This window comes from Oncorhynchus keta, chromosome 19 (assembly GCF_023373465.1).
Source record: "Oncorhynchus keta strain PuntledgeMale-10-30-2019 chromosome 19, Oket_V2, whole genome shotgun sequence".
NCBI classification, from domain to species: Eukaryota; Metazoa; Chordata; class Actinopteri; order Salmoniformes; family Salmonidae; genus Oncorhynchus; species Oncorhynchus keta.
The window spans coordinates 82,073,973-82,094,016 of NC_068439.1; the positions used below are offsets into that span (position 1 = coordinate 82,073,973).

A 20,044-nucleotide genomic window follows, 5' to 3' on the forward strand; every position below is an offset into this window, starting at 1 on the left:
CCATGGAGACAGGAACAGTTAACATGGAGACAGGGACAGGAACAGTTACCATGGAGGGACAGGAACAGTTAACATGGAGGGACAGGAACAGTTAACATGGAGGGACAGGAACAGTTAACATGGAGGGACAGGAACAGTTAACATGGAGGGACAGGAACAGTTACCATGGAGACAGGAACAGTTACCATGGAGACAGGAACAGTTAACATGGAGGGACAGGAACAGTTACCATGGAGACAGGAACAGTTACCATGGAGACAGGAACAGTTACCATGGAGACAGGAACAGTTAACATGGAGGGACAGGAACAGTTACCATGGAGACAGGAACAGTTACCATGGAGACAGGAACAGTTACCATGGAGACAGGAACAGTTAACATGGAGACAGGAACAGTTACCATGGAGACAGGAACAGTTACCATGGAGACAGGAACAGTTAACATGGAGACAGGAACAGTTAACATGGAGACAGGAACAGTTACCATGGAGACTGGAACAGTTACCATGGAGACAGGAACAGTTACCATGGAGACAGGAACAGTTAACATGGAGACAGGAACAGTTAACATGGGAGACAGGAACAGTTACCATGGAGACAGGAACAGTTAACCTGGAGACAGGAACAGTTACCATGGAGACAGGAACAGTTAACCTGGGAGACAGGAACAGTTACCATGGAGACAGGAACAGTTACCATGGAGACAGGAACAGTTAACATGGAGGGACAGGAACAGTTACCATGGAGACAGGAACAGTTAACATGGAGACAGGAACAGTTACCATGGAGACAGGAACAGTTACCATGGAGACAGGAACAGTTAACATGGAGACAGGAACAGTTAACATGGAGACAGGAACAGTTACCATGGAGACTGGAACAGTTACCATGGAGACAGGAACAGTTACCATGGAGACAGGAACAGTTAACATGGAGACAGGAACAGTTAACATGGAGACAGGAACAGTTACCATGGAGACAGGAACAGTTAACCTGGAGACAGGAACAGTTACCATGGAGACAGGAACAGTTAACCTGGAGACAGGAACAGTTACCATGGAGACAGGAACAGTTACCATGGAGACAGGAACAGTTACCATGGAGACAGGAACAGTTAACATGGAGACAGGAACAGTTACCATGGAGACAGGAACAGTTACCATGGAGACAGGAACAGTTAACCTGGAAACAGGAACAGTTAACATGGAGACAGGAACAGTTAACATGGAGACAGGAACAGTTACCATGGAGACAGGAACAGTTAACATGGAGACAGGAACAGTTACCATGGAGACAGGAACAGTTACATGGAGGGACAGGAACAGTTAACATGGGAGACAGGAACAGTTAACATGGGACAGGAACAGTTAACCTGGAGACAGGAGCAGTTACCATGGAGACTGGAACAGTTACCATGGAGGGAACAGTTACCATGGAGACAAGAACAGTTAACCTGGGAGACAGGAACACTTACCATGGAGACAGGAACAGTTAACATGGAGACAGGAACAGTTAACATGGAGACAGGAACAGTTACCATGGAGACAGGAACAGTTACCATGGAGACAGGAACAGTTAACATGGAGACAGGAACAGTTAACATGGAGACAGGAACAGTTACCATGGAGACTGGAACAGTTACCATGGAGACAGGAACAGTTACCATGGAGACAGGAACAGTTAACATGGAGACAGGAACAGTTAACATGGAGACAGGAACAGTTACCATGGAGACAGGAACAGTTAACCTGGAGACAGGAACAGTTACCATGGAGACAGGAACAGTTACCATGGAGACAGGAACAGTTAACATGGAGGGACAGGAACAGTTAACATGGAGGGACAGGAACAGTTAACATGGAGGGACAGGAACAGTTAACATGGAGGGACAGGAACAGTTAACATGGAGGGACAGGAACAGTTACCATGGAGACAGGAACAGTTACCATGGAGACAGGAACAGTTAACATGGAGGGACAGGAACAGTTACCATGGAGACAGGAACAGTTAACATGGAGACAGGAACAGTTACCATGGAGACAGGAACAGTTAACATGGAGGGACAGGAACAGTTACCATGGAGACAGGAACAGTTACCATGGAGACAGGAACAGTTACCATGGAGACAGGAACAGTTAACATGGAGACAGGAACAGTTACCATGGAGACAGGAACAGTTAACATGGAGGGACAGGAACAGTTACCATGGAGGGACAGGAACAGTTTACATGGAGACAGGAACAGTTAACATGGAGACAGGAACAGTTACCATGGAGACAGGAACAGTTAACATGGAGACAGGAACAGTTAACATGGGACAGGAACAGTTACCATGGAGACTGGAACAGTTACCATGGAGACAGGAACAGTTACCATGGGAGACAGGAACAGTTAACATGGAGACAGGAACAGTTAACATGGAGACAGGAACAGTTACCATGGAGACAGGAACAGTTAACCTGGAGACAGGAACAGTTACCATGGGACAGGAACAGTTAACCTGGAGACAGGAACAGTTACCATGGAGACAGGAACAGTTACCATGGAGACAGGAACAGTTACCATGGGACAGGACAGTTAAGGACAGGAACAGTTACCATGGAGACAGGAACAGTTACCATGGGAGACAGGAACAGTTAACATGGAAACAGGAACAGTTAACATGGAGACAGGAACAGTTACCATGGAGACAGGAACAGTTACCATGGAGACAGGAACAGTTAACATGGAGACAGGAACAGTTACCATGGAGACAGGAACAGTTTACATGGAGGGACAGGAACAGTTAACATGGAGACAGGAACAGTTAACATGGAGACAGGAACAGTTACCATGGAGACAGGGCAGTTACCATGGAGACTGGAACAGTTACCATGGGAGACAGGAACAGTTACCATGGAGACAAGAACAGTTAACCTGGAGACAGGAACACTTACCATGGAGACAGGAACAGTTAACATGGAGACAGGAACAGTTAACATGGAGACAGGAACAGTTACCATGGGGAGACAGGAACAGTTACCATGGAGACAGGAACAGTTAACATGGAGACAGGAACAGTTAACATGGAGACAGGAACAGTTACCATGGAGACTGGAACAGTTACCATGGAGACAGGAACAGTTACCATGGAGACAGGAACAGTTAACATGGAGACAGGAACAGTTAACATGGGACAGGAACAGTTACCATGGAGACAGGAACAGTTAACCTGGAGACAGGAACAGTTACCATGGGACAGGAACAGTTAACATGGGACAGGAACAGTTACCATGGAGACAGGAACAGTTACCATGGAGACAGGAACAGTTACCATGGAGACAGGAACAGTTAACCTGGAGACAGGAACAGTTACCATGGAGACAGGAACAGTTACCATGGAGACAGGAACAGTTAACCTGGAGACAGGAACAGTTAACATGGAGACAGGAACAGTTAACATGGAGGGACAGGAACAGTTACCATGGAGACAGGAACAGTTACCATGGAGACAGGAACAGTTAACATGGAGGGACAGGAACAGTTAACATGGAGGGACAGGAACAGTTAACATGGGAGACAGGAACAGTTAACATGGAGACAGGAACAGTTAACATGGAGACAGGAACAGTTACCATGGAGACAGGAACAGTTAACCTGGAGACAGGAACAGTTAACATGGAGACAGGAACAGTTAACATGGAGGGACAGGAACAGTTACCATGGGAGACAGGAACAGTTAACATGGAGACAGGAACAGTTAACATGGAGACAGGAACAGTTACCATGGAGACAGGAACAGTTAACATGGAGGGACAGGAACAGTTAACATGGAGACAGGAACAGTTAACATGGAGGGACAGGAACAGTTAACATGGAGGGACAGGAACAGTTACCATGGAGACAGGAACAGTTAACCATGGGAGACAGGAACAGTTAACATGGAGACAGGAACAGTTAACATGGAGACAGGAACAGTTAACATGGAGACAGGAACAGTTAACATGGAGACAGGAACAGTTAACATGGAGACAGGAACAGTTACCATGGAGACAGGAACAGTTAACATGGAGGGACAGGAACAGTTAACATGGAGACAGGAACAGTTAACATGGAGACAGGAACAGTTAACATGGAGACAGGAACAGTTACCATGGAGACAGGAACAGTTAACATGGAGGGACAGGAACAGTTAACATGGAGGGACAGGAACAGTTAACATGGAGACAGGAACAGTTAACATGGAGACAGGAACAGTTAACATGGAGACAGGAACAGTTAACATGGAGACAGGAACAGTTACCATGGAGACAGGAACAGTTAACATGGAGACAGGAACAGTTAACATGGAGACAGGAACAGTTAACATGGGGGACAGGAACAGTTAACATGGAGGGACAGGAACAGACAGGAACAGTTAACATGGAGACAGGAACAGTTAACATGGAGGGACAGGAACAGTTAACATGGAGACAGGAACAGTTACCATGGAGACAGGAACAGTTAACATGGAGACAGGAACAGTTAACATGGAGACAGGAACATAACATGGAGACAGGAACAGTTTACATGGAGACAGGAACAGTTACCATGGAGACAGGAACAGTTAACATGGAGACAGGAACAGTTACCATGGAGACAGGAACAGTTAACATGGAGCCAGGAACAGTTAACATGGAGACAGGAACAGTTAACATGGAGAGACAGGAACAGTTAACATGGAGGGACAGGAACAGTTAACATGGAGACAGGAACAGTTAACATGGAGACAGGAACAGTTAACATGGAGACAGGAACAGTTACCATGGAGACAGGAACAGTTAACATGGAGACAGGAACAGTTAACATGGAGACAGGAACAGTTACCATGGAGACAGGAACAGTTAACATTGAGACAGGAACAGTTAACATGGAGACAGGAACAGTTTACATGGAGACAGGAACAGTTACCATGGAGACAGGAACAGTTAACATGGAGACAGGAACAGTTACCATGGAGACAGGAACAGTTAACATGGAGCCAGAACAGTTAACATTGAACAGGAACAGTTACCATGGAGACAGGAACAGTTAACATTGAGACAGGAACAGTTAACATGGAGACAGGAACAGTTAACATGGAGACAGGAACAGTTAACATGGGAGACAGGAACAGTTAACATGGAGACAGGAACAGTTAACATGGAGACAGGAACAGTTAACATGGAGACAGGAACAGTTAACATGGAGACAGGAACAGTTAACATGGAGACAGGAACAGTTTACATGGAGGGACAGGAACAGTTACCATGGAGACAGGAACAGTTAACATGGAGACAGGAACAGTTAACATGGAGACAGGAACAGTTTACATGGAGGGACAGGAACAGTTTACATGGAGGGACAGGAACAGTTAACATGGAGACAGGAACAGTTAACATGGAGACAGGAACAGTTAACATGGAGACAGGAACAGTTACCATGGAGACAGGAACAGTTAACATGGAGACAGGAACAGTTACCATGGAGACAGGAACAGTTAACATGGGAGGAACAGTTAACATGGAGACAGGAACAGTTAACATGGAGACAGGAACAGTTAACATGGGAACAGGAACAGTTACCATGGAGACAGGAACAGTTAACAGGAACAGGAACAGTTAACATGGAGACAGGAACAGTTAACATGGAGACAGGAACAGTTAACATGGAGACAGGAACAGTTAACATGGAGGGACAGGAACAGTTAACATGGAGGGACAGGAACAGTTAACATGGAGACAGGAACAGTTAACATGGAGACAGGAACAGTTAACATGGAGACAGGAACAGTTTACATGGAGACAGGAACAGTTACCATGGAGACAGGAACAGTTAACATGGAGACAGGAACAGTTAACATGGAGACAGGAACAGTTAACATGGAGGGACAGGAACAGTTAACATGGAGACAGGAACAGTTAACATGGAGACAGGAACAGTTACCATGGAGACAGGAACAGTTAACATGGAGACAGGAACAGTTACCATGGAGACAGGAACAGTTTACATGGAGGGACAGGAACAGTTAACATGGAGACAGGAACAGTTAACATGGAGACAGGAACAGTTAACATGGAGACAGGAACAGTTACCATGGAGACAGGAACAGTTAACATGGAGACAGGAACAGTTACCATGGAGACAGGAACAGTTAACATGGAGGGACAGGAACAGTTAACATGGAGACAGGAACAGTTACCATGGAGACAGGAACAGTTAACATGGAGACAGGAACAGTTAACATGGAGACAGGAACAGTTACCATGGAGACAGGAACAGTTAACATGGAGACAGGAACAGTTAACATGGAGACAGGAACAGTTAACATGGAGACAGGAACAGTTACCATGGAGACAGGAACAGTTACCATGGAGACAGGAACAGTTAACATGGAGACAGGAACAGTTAACATGGGACAGGAACAGTTAACATGGAGACAGGAACAGTTACCATGGAGACAGGAACAGTTAACATGGAGACAGGAACAATTTACATGACAGGAACAGTTAACAGGAACAGTTACCATGGAGACAGGAACAGTTACCATGGAGACAGGAACAGTTAACATGGAGACAGGAACAGTTAACATGGAGACAGGAACAGTTAACATGGGACAGGAACAGTTACCATGGAGACAGGAACAGTTAACATGGAGGGACAGGAACAGTTACCATGGAGACAGGAACAGTTAACATGGAGACAGGAACAGTTAACATGGAGGGACAGGAACAGTTAACATGGAGGGACAGGAACAGTTAACATGGAAACAGGAACAGTTAACATGGAGACAGGAACAGTTAACATGGAGACAGGAACAGTTACCATGGGACAGGAACAGTTAACATGGAGACAGGAACAGTTAACATGGGACAGGAACAGTTAACAGGAACAGGAAGTTAACATGGAGACAGGAACAGTTAACATGGAGGGACAGGAACAGTTAACATGGAGACAGGAACAGTTAACATGGAGACAGGAACAGTTACCATGGAGACAGGAACAGTTACCATGGAGACAGGAACAGTTAACATGGAGACAGGAACAGTTAACATGGAACAGGAACAGTTAACATGGAGACAGGAACAGTTAACATGGAGACAGGAACAGTTAACATGGAGACAGGAACAGTTAACATGGAGACAGGAACAGTTAACATGGAGGGACAGGAACAGTTAACATGGAGACAGGAACAGTTAACATGGAGACAGGAACAGTTACCATGGAGACAGGAACAGTTAACATGGAGACAGGAACAGTTAACATGGAGACAGGAACAGTTACCAGGAACAGGAACAGTTAACATGGAGACAGGAACAGTTAACATGGAGACAGGAACAGTTAACATGGAGACAGGAACAGTTAACATGGAGACAGGAACAGTTACCATGGAGACAGGAACAGTTAACATGGAGACAGGAACAGTTAACATGGAGACAGGAACAGTTACCATGGAGACAGGAACAGTTAACATGGAGGGACAGGAACAGTTAACATGGAGGGACAGGAACAGTTACCATGGAGACAGGAACAGTTAACATGGAGGGACAGGAACAGTTAACATAGAAACAGGAACAGTTAACATGGAGACAGGAACAGTTAACATGGAGACAGGAACAGTTACCATGGAGACAGGAACAGTTAACATGGAGACAGGAACAGTTAACATGGAGACAGGAACAGTTAACATGGAGACAGGAACAGTTACCATGGGAGACAGGAACAGTTAACATGGAGACAGGAACAGTTAACATGGAGGGACAGGAACAGTTAACATGGAGACAGGAACAGTTAACATGGAGACAGGAACAGTTAACATGGAGACAGGAACAGTTACCATGGAGACAGGAACAGTTAACATGGAGGGACAGGAACAGTTAACATGGAAACAGGAACAGTTAACATGGAGGGACAGGAACAGTTACCATGGAGACAGGAACAGTTAACATGGAGGGACAGGAACAGTTAACATGGAAACAGGAACAGTTAACATGGAGACAGGAACAGTTAACATGGAGACAGGAACAGTTAACATGGAGACAGGAACAGTTAACATGGAGACAGGAACAGTTACCATGGAGACAGGAACAGTTAACATGGAGGGACAGGAACAGTTAACATGGAGGGACAGGAACAGTTAACATGGGACAGGAACAGTTAACATGGGAGACAGGAACAGTTAACATGGAGACAGGAACAGTTAACATGGAGACAGGAACAGTTACCATGGAGACAGGAACAGTTACCATGGAGACAGGAACAGTTAACATGGAGACAGGAACAGTTAACATGGAGACAGGAACAGTTAACATGGAGACAGGAACAGTTACCATGGAGACAGGAACAGTTTACATGGAGGGACAGGAACAGTTAACATGGAGACAGGAACAGTTAACATGGAGACAGGAACAGTTAACATGGAGACAGGAACAGTTACCATGGAGACAGGAACAGTTAACATGGAGGGACAGGAACAGTTAACATGGAGGGACAGGAACAGTTACCATGGAGACAGGAACAGTTAACATGGAGGGACAGGAACAGTTAACATGGAAACAGGAACAGTTAACATGGAGACAGGAACAGTTAACATGGAGACAGGAACAGTTACCATGGAGACAGGAACAGTTAACATGGAGACAGGAGTTACCATGGAGACAGGAACAGTTTACATGGAGGGACAGGAACAGTTAACATGGAGGACAGGAACAGTTACCATGGAGACAGGAACAGTTAACATGGGGGACAGGAACAGTTACCATGGAGACAGGAACAGTTAACATGGAGGGACAGGAACAGTTAACATGGAGACAGGAACAGTTAACATGGAGACAGGAACAGTTAACATGGAAACAGGAACAGTTAACATGGAGACAGGAACAGTTAACATGGAGACAGGAACAGTTACCATGGAGACAGGAACAGTTAACATGGAGACAGGAACAGTTAACATGGAGACAGGAACAGTTAACATGGAGGGACAGGAACAGTTAACATGGAGACAGGAACAGTTTACATGGAGACAGGAACAGTTTACATGGAGACAGGAACAGTTACCATGGAGACAGGAACAGTTAACATGGAGACAGGAACAGTTAACATGGAGACAGGAACAGTTAACATGGAGGGACAGGAACAGTTAACATGGAGGGACAGGAACAGTTAACATGGAGACAGGAACAGTTACCAACAGGAACAGTTAACAGGAGACAGGAACAGTTAACATGGAGACAGGAACAGTTAACATGGGAAACAGGAACAGTTAACATGGAGACAGGAACAGTTAACATGGAGACAGGAACAGTTACCATGGAGACAGGAACAGTTAACATGGAGACAGGAACAGTTACCATGGGAGACAGGAACAGTTTACATGGAGGGACAGGAACAGTTAACATGGAGACAGGAACAGTTAACATGGAGACAGGAACAGTTAACATGGAGACAGGAACAGTTAACATGGAGGGACAGGAACAGTTAACATGGAGGGACAGGAACAGTTACCATGGAGACAGGAACAGTTAACATGGAGGGACAGGAACAGTTAACATGGAGACAGGAACAGTTAACATGGAGGGACAGGAACAGTTAACATGGAGACAGGAACAGTTAACATGGAGGGACAGGAACAGTTAACATGGAGACAGGAACAGTTAACATGGAGGGACAGGAACAGTTAACATGGAGACAGGAACAGTTAACATGGAGACAGGAACAGTTAACATGGAGGGACAGGAACAGTTAACATGGAGGGACAGGAACAGTTAACATGGAGACAGGAACAGTTAACATGGAGACAGGAACAGTTAACATGGAGACAGGAACAGTTAACATGGAGACAGGAACAGTTTACATGGAGGGACAGGAACAGTTTACATGGAGGGACAGGAACAGTTAACATGGAGACAGGAACAGTTAACATGGAGACAGGAACAGTTAACATGGAGACAGGAACAGTTACCATGGAGACAGGAACAGTTAACATGGGAGACAGGAACAGTTACCATGGAGACAGGAACAGTTAACATGGAGACAGGAACAGTTAACATGGAGACAGGAACAGTTACCATGGAGACAGGAACAGTTAACATGGAGACAGGAACAGTTAACATGGAGACAGGAACAGTTAACATGGAGACAGGAACAGTTACCATGGAGACAGGAACAGTTAACATGGAGGGACAGGAACAGTTAACATGGAGACAGGAACAGTTAACATGGAGACAGGAACAGTTAACATGGAGACAGGAACAGTTACCATGGAGACAGGAACAGTTAACATGGAGACAGGAACAGTTAACATGGGGACAGGAACAGTTAACATGGAGGGACAGGAACAGTTAACATGGAGACAGGAACAGTTACCATGGGAGACAGGAACAGTTTACATGGAGACAGGAACAGTTACCATGGAGACAGGAACAGTTAACATGGAGACAGGAACAGTTAACATGGAGACAGGAACAGTTAACATGGAGACAGGAACAGTTAACATGGAGACAGGAACAGTTAACATGGAGGGACAGGAACAGTTAACATGGAGGGACAGGAACAGTTAACATGGAGGGACAGGAACAGTTAACATGGAGGAACAGTTACCATGGAACAGAACAGTTAACATGGAGACAGGAACAGTTAACATGGAGACAGGAACAGTTAACATGGAGACAGGAACAGTTAACATGGAGGGACAGGAACAGTTAACATGGAGCACAGGAACAGTTAACATGGAGGGACAGGAACAGTTAACATGGAGGGACAGGAACAGTTAACATGGAGGGACAGGAACAGTTAACATGGAGACAGGAACAGTTAACATGGAGACAGGAACAGTTAACATGGAGGGACAGGAACAGTTAACATGGAGGGACAGGAACAGTTAACATGGAGGGACAGGAACAGTTAACATGGAGACAGGAACAGTTACCATGGAGACAGGAACAGTTAACATGGAGACAGGAACAGTTAACATGGAGACAGGAACAGTTACCATGGAGACAGGAACAGTTAACATGGAGACAGGAACAGTTAACATGGAGACAGGAACAGTTAACATGGAGACAGGAACAGTTACCATGGAGACAGGAACAGTTAACATGGAGCCAGGAACAGTTTACATGGAGACAGGAACAGTTACCATGGAGACAGGAACAGTTAACATGGAGACAGGAACAGTTAACATGGAGACAGGAACAGTTAACATGGAGGGACAGGAACAGTTAACATGGAGACAGGAACAGTTAACATGGAGACAGGAACAGTTACCATGGAGACAGGAACAGTTAACATGGAGACAGGAACAGTTTCCATGGAGACAGGAACAGTTAACATGGAGGGAGAGGAACAGTTAACATGGAGACAGGAACAGTTAACATGGAGACAGGAACAGTTAACATGGGAGACAGGAACAGTTAACATGGAGACAGGAACAGTTAACATGGAGACAGGAACAGTTAACATGGAGGGAGAGGAACAGTTAACATGGAGACAGGAACAGTTAACATGGAGACAGGAACAGTTAACATGGAGACAGGAACAGTTACCATGGAGACAGGAACAGTTAACATGGAGACAGGAACAGTTAACATGGAGACAGGAACAGTTACCATGGAGACAGGAACAGTTAACATGGAGACAGGAACAGTTAACATGGAGACAGGAACAGTTAACATGGAGACAGGAACAGTTAACATGGAGACAGGAACAGTTACCATGGAGACAGGAACAGTTAACATGGAGACAGGAACAGTTAACATGGGAGACAGGAACAGTTACCATGGAGACAGGAACAGTTAACATGGAGACAGGAACAGTTAACATGGAGACAGGAACAGTTACCATGGAGACAGGAACAGTTAACATGGAGACAGGAACAGTTAACATGGAGGGACAGGAACAGTTAACCTGGAGACAGGAACAGTTAACATGGAGGGACAGGAACAGTTACCATGGAGACAGGAACAGTTAACATGGAGGGACAGGAACAGTTAACATGGAGGGACAGGAACAGTTAACATGGAGGGACAGGAACAGTTAACATGGAGACAGGAACAGTTAACATGGAGACAGGAACAGTTACCATGGAGACAGGAACAGTTAACATGGAGACAGGAACAGTTAACATGGAGACAGGAACAGTTACCATGGAGACAGGAACAGTTAACATGGAGACAGGAACAGTTAACATGGAGACAGGAACAGTTAACATGGAGGGACAGGAACAGTTACCATGGAGGGACAGGAACAGTTAACATGGAGGGACAGGAACAGTTAACATGGAGACAGGAACAGTTAACATGGAGGGACAGGAACAGTTAACATGGAGACAGGAACAGTTAACATGGAGGGACAGGAACAGTTAACATGGAGACAGGAACAGTTAACATGGAGACAGGAACAGTTACCATGGAGACAGGAACAGTTAACATGGAGACAGGAACAGTTAACATGGAGACAGGAACAGTTACCATGGGACAGGAACAGTTAACATGGAGACAGGAACAGTTAACATGGAGACAGGAACAGTTAACATGGAGACAGGAACAGTTAACATGGAGACAGGAACAGTTAACATGGAGACAGGAACAGTTACCATGGAGACAGGAACAGTTACCATGGAGACAGGAACAGTTAACATGGAGGGACAGGAACAGTTAACATGGAGGGACAGGAACAGTTACCATGGAGACAGGAACAGTTAACATGGAGGGACAGGAACAGTTAACATGGAAACAGGAACAGTTAACATGGAGACAGGAACAGTTAACATGGAGACAGGAACAGTTACCATGGAGACAGGAACAGTTAACATGGAGACAGGAACAGTTAACATGGAGACAGGAACAGTTAACATGGAGACAGGAACAGTTACCATGGAGACAGGAACAGTTAACATGGAGACAGGAACAGTTACCATGGAGACAGGAACAGTTAACATGGAGACAGGAACAGTTACCATGGAGACAGGAACAGTTAACATGGAGGGACAGGAACAGTTAACATGGAGGGACAGGAACAGTTACCATGGAGACAGGAACAGTTAACATGGAGGGACAGGAACAGTTAACATGGAAACAGGAACAGTTAACATGGAGACAGGAACAGTTAACATGGAGACAGGAACAGTTAACATGGGGAGACAGGAACAGTTAACATGGAGACAGGAACAGTTACCATGGAGACAGGAACAGTTAACATGGAGGGACAGGAACAGTTAACATGGAGGGACAGGAACAGTTAACATGGAGACAGGAACAGTTAACATGGGAGACAGGAACAGTTAACATGGAGACAGGAACAGTTAACATGGAGACAGGAACAGTTACCATGGAGACAGGAACAGTTACCATGGAGACAGGAACAGTTAACATGGAGACAGGAACAGTTAACATGGAGACAGGAACAGTTAACATGGAGACAGGAACAGTTACCATGGAGACAGGAACAGTTTACATGGAGGGACAGGAACAGTTAACATGGAGACAGGAACAGTTAACATGGAGACAGGAACAGTTAACATGGAGACAGGAACAGTTACCATGGAGACAGGAACAGTTAACATGGAGGGACAGGAACAGTTAACATGGAGGGACAGGAACAGTTACCATGGAGACAGGAACAGTTAACATGGAGGGACAGGAACAGTTAACATGGAAACAGGAACAGTTAACATGGAGACAGGAACAGTTAACATGGAGACAGGAACAGTTACCATGGAGACAGGAACAGTTAACATGGAGACAGGAACAGTTACCATGGAGACAGGAACAGTTTACATGGAGGGACAGGAACAGTTAACATGGGAGACAGGAACAGTTAACATGGAGCAGGAACAGTTAACATGGAGACAGGAACAGTTAACATGGAGGGACAGGAACAGTTAACATGGAGACAGGAACAGTTAACATGGAGACAGGAACAGTTACCATGGAGACAGGAACAGTTTACATGGAGGGACAGGAACAGTTAACATGGGAGACAGGAACAGTTAACATGGAGACAGGAACAGTTAACATGGAGACAGGAACAGTTACCATGGAGACAGGAACAGTTTACATGGAGGGACAGGAACAGTTAACATGGAGACAGGAACAGTTAACATGGAGACAGGAACAGTTAACATGGAGACAGGAACAGTTAACATGGAGACAGGAACAGTTAACATGGAGACAGGAACAGTTAACATGGAGACAGGAACAGTTACCATGGAGACAGGAACAGTTTACATGGAGGGACAGGAACAGTTAACATGGAGACAGGAACAGTTAACATGGAGGGACAGGAACAGTTAACATGGGAGACAGGAACAGTTAACATGGAGGGACAGGAACAGTTAACATCGAGACAGGAACAGTTAACATGGAGGGACAGGAACAGTTAACATGGAGGGACAGGAACAGTTACCATGGAGACAGGAACAGTTAACATGGAGACAGGAACAGTTAACATGGAGACAGGAACAGTTAACATGGAGACAGGAACAGTTAACATGGAGACAGGAACAGTTAACATGGAGACAGGAACAGTTAACATGGAGGGACAGGAACAGTTAACATGGAGACAGGAACAGTTAACATGGAGGGACAGGAACAGTTAACATGGAGGGACAGGAACAGTTACCATGGAGACAGGAACAGTTAACATGGAGGGACAGGAACAGTTAACATGGAGGGACAGGAACAGTTAACATGGAGACAGGAACAGTTAACATGGAGACAGGAACAGTTACCATGGGAGACAGGAACAGTTAACATGGAGACAGGAACAGTTAACATGGAGACAGGAACAGTTACCATGGAGGGACAGGAACAGTTAACATGGAGACAGGAACAGTTAACATGGAGACAGGAACAGTTAACATGGAGACAGGAACAGTTAACATGGAGACAGGAACAGTTAACATGGAGACAGGAACAGTTACCATGGAGACAGGAACAGTTAACATGGAGACAGGAACAGTTAACATGGGGACAGGAACAGTTAACATGGGAGACAGGAACAGTTAACATGGAGACAGGAACAGTTAACATGGAGACAGGAACAGTTAACATGGGAGACAGGAACAGTTAACATGGAGGGACAGGAACAGTTAACATGGAGGGACAGGAACAGTTACCATGGAGACAGGAACAGTTAACATGGGAGACAGGAACAGTTAACATGGAGACAGGAACAGTTAACATGGAACAGGAACAGTTAACATGGAGACAGGAACAGTTAACATGGAGACAGGAACAGTTAACATGGAGGGACAGGAACAGTTAACATGGAGACAGGAACAGTTAACATGGAGGGACAGGAACAGTTACCATGGAGACAGGAACAGTTAACATGGAGACAGGAACAGTTAACATTGAGACAGGAACAGTTAACATGGAGACAGGAACAGTTACCATGGAGACAGGAACAGTTACCATGGAGACAGGAACAGTTACCATGGAGACAGGAACAGTTACCATGGAGACAGGAACAGTTAACATGGAGCCAGGAACAGTTAACATGGAGACAGGAACAGTTAACATGGAGACAGGAACAGTTACCATGGAGACAGGAACAGTTAACATGGAGACAGGAACAGTTAACATGGAGACAGGAACAGTTACCATGGAGACAGGAACAGTTAACATGGAGACAGGAACAGTTAACATGGAGACAGGAACAGTTAACATGGAGACAGGAACAGTTAACATGGAGGGACAGGAACAGTTAACATGGGAGACAGGAACAGTTACCATGGAGACAGGAACAGTTAACATGGAGACAGGAACAGTTAACCTGGGAGACAGGAACAGTTACCATGGATACAGGAACAGTTAACATGGAGACAGGAACAGTTAACATGGAGACAGGAACAGTTAACATGGAGACAGGAACAGTTACCATGGATACAGGAACAGTTAACCTGGAGACAGGAACAGTTACCATGGATACAGGAACAGTTACCATGGAGACAGGAACAGTTACCATGGAGACGGGAACAGTTAACCTGGAGACAGGAACAGTTACCATGGAGACAGGAACAGTTACCATGGAGACAGGAACAGTTAACCTGGAGACAGGAACAGTTACCATGGAGACAGGAACAGTTAACCTGGAGACAGGAACAGTTACCATGGATACAGGAACAGTTACCATGGAGACAGGAACAGTTACCATGGAGATGGGAACAGTTAACCTGGAGACAGGAACAGTTACCATGGAGACAGGAACAGTTACCATGGAGACAGGAACAGTTAACCTGGAGACAGGAACAGTTACCATGGAGACAGAAACAGTTACCATGGAGACAGGAACAGTTAACCTGGAGACAGGAACAGTTACCATGGAGACAGGAACAGTTTACATGGAGGGACAGGAACAGTTAACATGGAGCCAGGAACAGTTACCATGGAGACAGGAACAGTTAACATGGAGACAGGAACAGTTAACATGGAGACAGGAACAGTTAACATGGAGACAGGAACAGTTACCATGGAGACAGGAACAGTTAACATGGAGCCAGGAACAGTTTACATGGAGCCAGGAACAGTTACCATGGAGACAGGAACAGTTAACATGGAGACAGGAACAGTTACCATGGAGACAGGAACAGTTTACATGGAGGGACAGGAACAGTTAACATGGAGACAGGAAGAGTTACCATGGAGACAGGAACAGTTAACATTGAGACAGGAACAGTTATCATTGAGACAGGAACAGTTAACATTGAGACAGGAACAGTTACCATGGAGACAGGAACAGTTAACATTGAGACAGGAACAGTTATCATTGAGACAGGAACATTTAACATTGAGACAGGAACAGTTACCATGGAGACAGGAACAGTTAACATGGAGACAGGAACAGTTAACATTGAGACAGGAACAGTTACCATGGGAGACAGGAACAGTTAACATGGAGACAGGAACAGTTAACATGGAGACAGGAACAGTTAACATGGAGACATGAACAGTTACCGTGGAGACAGGAACAGTTAACATGGAGGGACAGGAACAGTTACCATGGAGACAGGAACTGTTAACATTGAGACAGGAACAGTTACCATGGAGACAGGAACAGTTAACATTGAGACAGGAACAGTTACCATGGAGACAGGAACTGTTAACATTGAGACAGGAACAGTTAACATGGAGACAGGAACAGTTAACATGGAGACAGGAACAGTTAACATGGAGACAGGAACAGTTAACATGGAGGGACAGGAACAGTTAACATGGAGGGACAGGAACAGTTAACATGGAGGGACAGGAACAGTTACCATGGAGACAGGAACAGTTAACATGGAGACAGGAACAGTTAACATGGAGACAGGAACAGTTAACATGGAGACAGGAACAGTTAACATGGAGGGACAGGAACAGTTAACATGGAGCCAGGAACAGTTAACATGGAGACAGGAACAGTTAACATGGAGGGACAGGAACAGTTAACATGGAGACAGGAACAGTTAACATTGAGACAGGAACAGTTAACATTGAGACAGGAACAGTTACCATGGAGACAGGAACAGTTAACATGGAGGGACAGGAACAGTTAACATGGAGACAGGAACAGTTAACATGGAGACAGGAACAGTTAACATGGAGACAGGAACAGTTAACATGGAGACAGGAACAGTTAACATGGAGGGACAGGAACAGTTAACATGGAGACAGGAACAGTTAACATGGAGACAGGAACAGTTAACATGGAGACAGGAACAGTTAACATGGAGCCAGGAACAGTTAACATGGAGACAGGAACAGTTAACATGGAGGACAGGAACAGTTAACATGGAGACAGGAACAGTTAACATGGAGGGACAGGAACAGTTAACATGGAGGGACAGGAACAGTTAACATGGAGGGACAGGAACAGTTAACATGGAGACAGGAACAGTTAACATGGAGGGACAGGAACAGTTAACATGGAGACAGGAACAGTTAACATGGAGGGACAGGAACAGTTAACATGGAGACAGGAACAGTTAACATGGAGCCAGGAACAGTTAACATGGGAGACAGGAACAGTTAACATGGGGAGACAGGAACAGTTAACATGGAGACAGGAACAGTTAACATGGAGACAGGAACAGTTAACATGGAGGGACAGGAACAGTTAACATGGAGACAGGAACAGTTAACATGGAGGGACAGGAACAGTTAACATGGAGGGACAGGAACAGTTAACATGGAGACAGGAACAGTTACCATGGAGACAGGAACAGTTAACATGGAGACAGGAACAGTTAACATGGAGGGACAGGAACAGTTAACATGGAGACAGGAACAGTTACCATGGAGGGACAGGAACAGTTAACATGGAGACAGGAACAGTTAACATGGAGACAGGAACAGTTAACATGGAGACAGGAACAGTTAACATGGAGGGACAGGAACAGTTAACATGGAGACAGGAACAGTTAACATGGAGGGACAGGAACAGTTAACATGGAGACAGGAACAGTTAACATTGAGACAGGAACAGTTAACATTGAGACAGGAACAGTTACCATGGAGACAGGAACTGTTAACATTGAGACAGGAACAGGCCCCCTGGTCACCTGGCCCCCTTGGCCTCCTGTCCTGTGCATTCCACCTCAGTAGAGAGATGTGACGCAAACAGAGAGATAACCATTACATCACACAGACACAGACAGACACACATCTTTAGTAGCCAAGGTGTTTTTCCCAGAGCCTTTGTTAGCATTAAGGTCATCCTCAGAACTTTCCTACCATGTGTCTTTCGTAGCCGAGGTGTTTCCCAGAGGCTTCGATAGTAACGTGGCTCTTAATAAAAACCTCAGATCCAGCCCGAGTGCATCGATAGAGATAGTCAAGATGTCTGTCTGACTGTCGATAACATCAGAACGAAGTTGACTACAAATACAAAGTGTCATCAACAAGTGAAGGAAAACATTATGCTTCAAATCAAATCAAATGTATTTATAAATCCCTTCTTACATCAGCTGATATCTCAAAGTGCTGTACAGAAACCCAGCCTAAAACCCCCAAACAGCAAGCAAAGCAGGTGTAGAAGCACGGTGGCTAGGAAAAACTCCCTAGAAAGGCCAAAACCTAGGAAGATACCTAGAGAGGAACCAGGCTATGAGGGGTGGCCAGTCCTCTTCTGGCTGTGCTGGGTGGAGATTATAACAGAACATGGCCAAGATGTTCAAATGTTCATGAATGACCAGCATGGTCAAATAATAATAATCACAGTAGTTGTCGAGGGTGCAGCAAGTCAGCACCTCAGGAGTAAATATCTTTTGGCTTTTCATAGCCGATCATTGAGAGTATCTCTACCGCTCCTGCTGTCTCTAGAGAGTTGAAAACAGCAGGTCTGGAGCAGGTAGCACGTCCGGTGAACAGGTCAGGGTTCCATAGCCGCAGGCAGAAGAGTTGAAACTGGAGCAGCAGCACGGCCAGGTGGACTGGGGACAGCAGGAAGTCATCATGCCAGGTAGTCCCGAGGCATGGTCCTAGGGCTCAGGTCCTCTGAGAGAGAGAAGGAAAGAAAGAAAGAATTAGAGAGAGCATACTTAAATTCACACTGGACACCGGATAATACAGGATAAATACTCCAGGTATAACAGACTGACCCTAGCCCCCCGACACATAAACTACTGCAGCATAAATACTGGAGGCTGAGACAGGAGGAGTCAGGAGACACTGTGGCCCCATCCGATGATACCCCGGACAGGACCAAACAGGAAGGATATAACCCCACCCACTTTGTCAAAGCACAGCCCCCACACAACTGGAGGGATATCTTCAACCACCAACTTACCATCCTGAGACAAGGCCGAGTATAGCCCACAAAGGTCTCCGCCACGGCACAACCCAGGCAGGAAGACCACGTCAGATACTCAACCCACTCAAGTGACGCACCCCTCCTAGGGACGGCATGGAAGAGCACCAGTAGGCCAGTGACTCAGCCCCTGTAATAGGGTTAGAGGCAGAGAATCCCAGTGGAAAGAGGGGAACCGGCCAGGCAGAGACAGCAAGGGCGGTTCGTTGCTCCAGAGCCTTTCCGTTCACCTTCCCACTCCTGGGCCAGACCACACTCAA

General features: G+C 45.6%; 1 protein-coding gene across 3 annotated transcripts in view; it reads left to right on the plus strand.

Annotated features, from left to right (window-relative positions):
- The window catches only part of LOC118397920 (transforming growth factor beta-3 proprotein-like), a 48,801-nt gene that overhangs the window by 1,821 nt on the left and 26,936 nt on the right, over positions 1 to 20,044 (plus strand). The window lies entirely within an intron of this gene.